Raw genomic sequence first — 3,458 nt, 5'->3', positions numbered from 1 at the left:
CGCATCGCCAGTCCTGCTTACCAAGAGTGGCCCACTTGGCACTCGCATTCCATGCCCGCCTCCAGCCGAGCGAGCCGGGCTTCTTACCAATTTAAAGTTTGAGAATAGGTTGAGGACGTTTCGTCCCCAAGGCCTCTAATCATTCGCTTTACCAGATAAAACTGCGACCACCGAGCGCCAGCTATCCTGAGGGAAACTTCGGAGGGAACCAGCTACTAGATGGTTCGATTAGTCTTTCGCCCCTATACCCAAATTTGACGATCGATTTGCACGTCAGAATCGCTACGGTCCTCCACCAGAGTTTCCTCTGGCTTCAACCTCCTCAGGCATAGTTCACCATCTTTCGGGTCCCAACGCGCACGCTCTCGCTCGACCTCTCCGGCAGAGCGGACGAGATCGGCCGGTGATGCGGCCGTCCAGAGAGACGGCATCTCACCTCCGCCGGACCGCGCCGACATTCACTTTCACTGCGCCCATGGGTTTCGCACTGCCCCGTGGCTCGCGCGCACGTTAGACTCCTTGGTCCGTGTTTCAAGACGGGTCGGGAAGGTGGCTGACGTTAGCCGCGGACCCCGTGCGTCTCGCGCGGCGCTGCCCACCCGCAACCGACACGCCGCAACTGGGCACTGAGCACAGTCCCCAACCGGCGACGCACCGGCTCGGACGGGACGCCCGGCCCACGAAGGGCAGACGCGGCGATCCCTCCTCGCCCGGGCGACGGGCCGACGTGTCCGCGCGCCTATAACACCCACCCGGGGGCGGGCTACCTTGCGCGCGGCCTTCTCGCCGCCTCCCAGACGGTCGCGGCCTTCGCACGGCGCTAGTGCGCTGGAGCTGCTCGGAGGACAGCGCGAACGACGGGCCGCAAGGCTCCGCACGCCCACACGCTCCGCTCGGCTTCAGCTGAAAGCGTCGCGCGACTCGACAGGCCCTCCCGTTTGCCTCTCGACGGTTTCACGTACTCTTTAACTCTCTCTTCAAAGTGCTTTTCAACTTTCCCTCACGGTACTTGTTCGCTATCGGTCTCGCGACAGTATTTAGCCTTAGATGGAGTTTACCACCCGCTTTGGGCTGCATTCCCAAACAACCCGACTCTGGGAAGACGCAGAGCGCGCGCCCTCGCCGCCACCATGGGCCTGACACCCGCACCGGGACGAGGCCTCGATCAGAAGGACGCGGGCGGCGAACGACGTACGCGCAGCGAATTCCTTACGCCACAATTCCACGCGCCGCAGAGGCGCGCGGATTCGGCGATGGGCACTTCCCACTTCACTCGCCGTTACTGGGGGAATCCTCGTTAGTTTCTTTTCCTCCGCTTAGTAATATGCTTAAATTCAGCGGGTAGCCTCGTCCGACCTCAGGCCGATAATCCAGTGCCTCGTTTGCGAGAGACACGCGCGCGCCACCGAAGCTCGTGCGAGCGCCGCGCCCGAACGCGAGCCGTGCTGCTCCGGGCCGGGATCCTCTTCGAGGCCGACTCGTAACGAGACGCACGCCGCGTTCGGTTTCGCGCGCTGACACTGCGTTCGTGCTGTCCTGGGCGGGACGACCGTGGCAACGGCCGACACCGCACCGGCCCGACGCGTCGCCGCGCGGGAACGTTACAACGCGACCCTGAGGCGGGCGTGGCGCCGGGATTGACCCGGTGCCGCAATTTGCGTTCAGAACGTCGATGCTCAATGTGTCCTGCAATTCACATTAATTCACGCAGCTAGCTGCGTCCTTCATCGACTCGCGAGCCGAGTGATCCACCGCCAAGAGCCCTCCGTGACTTCGTCAGTTGGACAAGCGCGACCCAGCCGGATTGCACAGTCGAAAAAGCGGTGGCCGAGCGGTCGCCAGCCGTAGGCGACGCATGAAGCCAGCCTGGCACATGGCCACGGCACTCGGCGCAGAACGAAACAGGGTGACCGAAGTGCAATCGCGTGCGCCTCAACAGCGACGAAGGGCGTGCGCGGCCGCCAAGATACGGAGCCTTCTCCACCTGTCGAACGCACGACCACTCGATCGGCGATCGGCCGGTAATGATCCTTCCGCAGGTTCACCTACGGAAACCTTGTTACGACTTTTACTTCCTCTAAATGATCAAGTTAGATCGTCTTCTCGGACGCCGGCGCGGCCGTTGCCGAACGCGCCAGGTCCAATCGGAGGACCTCACTAAACCATTCAATCGGTAGTAGCGACGGGCGGTGTGTACAAAGGGCAGGGACGTAATCAACGCGAGCTGATGACTCGCGCTTACTGGGCATTCCTCGTTCAAGGGAAACAATTGCAATTCCCTATCCCTAGCACGACCGGGGTTCAGCGGGTTACCCGGACCTTCCGGCCTAGGCGGCGACACGCTGATCCGGTCGTGTAGCGCGCGTGCGGCCCCGAACATCTAAGGGCATCACAGACCTGTTATTGCTCAATCTCGTGTGGCTAAGCGCCACTAGTCCCTCTAAGAAGTTCAACGCCGACCGATAGGGTCGCGTAACTAGTTAGCAAGCCAGAGTCTCGTTCGTTATCGGAATTAACCAGACAAATCGCTCCACCAACTAAGAACGGCCATGCACCACCACCCACAGAATCAAGAAAGAGCTCTCAATCTGTCAATCCTCACTGTGTCCGGGCCGGGTGAGATTCCCCGTGTTGAGTCAAATTAAGCCGCAGGCTCCACGCCTGGTGGTGCCCTTCCGTCAATTCCTTTAAGTTTCAGCTTTGCAACCATACTTCCCCCGGAACCCAAAGACTTTGGTTTCCCGCAAGCTGCCGGAGGGGTCGTCAAAGTAACGCCCCCCGATCGCTGGTTGGCATCGTTTATAGTCAGAACTAGGACGGTATCTGATCGTCTTCGAACCTCTGACTTTCGCTCTTGATTAAAGAAAACATTCTTGGCAAATGCTTTCGCAGTCGTTCGTCTTGCGCCGATCCAAGAATTTCACCTCTAACGGCACAGTACGAATGCCCCCGTCCGTCCCTCTTAATCATTACCTCGCGCTCCGAAAACCAACAAAATAGAACCGAGGTCCTATTCCATTATTCCATGCACCATTATTCAGGCGAAGCGCCTGCTTTGAACACTCTAATTTTTTCAAAGTAAACGTCCCGGCCGCCGCCGACACTCAGTCAAGGGCACCGGCGGAGCGCCGGGGGAGAGGGCCAGGTGCGGCCAGTGCACGCCTTGCGACGGACCGGCCGCCTGCGCCCAACGTCCAACTACGAGCTTTTTAACCGCAACAACTTAAATATACACTTTTGGAGCTGGAATTACCGCGGCTGCTGGCACCAGACTTGCCCTCCAATGGATACTCGCTAAAGGTTTTAAAGTGTGCTCATTCCAATTACAGGGCCTCGTTTAGAGTCCTGTATTGTTATTTTTCGTCACTACCTCCCCGCGTCGGGAATGGGTAATTTGCGCGCCTGCTGCCTTCCTTGGATGTGGTAGCCGTTTCTCAGGCTCCCTCTCCGGAATCGAA

At 59.3% G+C, this 3,458-nt stretch overlaps 2 non-coding genes and 1 pseudogene across 2 annotated transcripts in view; all 3 read right to left on the bottom strand.

Annotated features, from left to right (window-relative positions):
* Nucleotides 1–1,365, bottom strand: LOC145916299 (large subunit ribosomal RNA; annotated as a pseudogene; the record flags this gene model as incomplete).
* A 244-nt stretch (nt 1,366–1,609) lies between these two features.
* On the bottom strand, nt 1,610–1,763 carry LOC145916301 (5.8S ribosomal RNA). Its single transcript, XR_014404546.1, has one exon. It is a non-coding gene; the product is annotated as a 5.8S ribosomal RNA (ribosomal RNA).
* A 259-nt stretch (nt 1,764–2,022) lies between these two features.
* Nucleotides 2,023–3,458, bottom strand: part of LOC145916292 (small subunit ribosomal RNA) — a 1,823-nt gene continuing 387 nt past the window's right edge. Inside the window, exon 1 of the ribosomal RNA XR_014404539.1 lies at nt 2,023–3,458. This exon is cut by the window's right edge and continues 387 nt beyond it. This is a non-coding gene — a ribosomal RNA (small subunit ribosomal RNA).

The sequence above is a fragment of the Ascidia mentula genome (genome assembly GCF_947561715.1).
Source record: "Ascidia mentula chromosome 2 unlocalized genomic scaffold, kaAscMent1.1 SUPER_2_unloc_44, whole genome shotgun sequence".
Lineage (NCBI taxonomy): Eukaryota > Metazoa > Chordata > Ascidiacea > Phlebobranchia > Ascidiidae > Ascidia > Ascidia mentula.
Note: the sequence above shows the minus strand (reverse complement) of the source record. Positions and strands in the feature narration are given on the sequence as shown.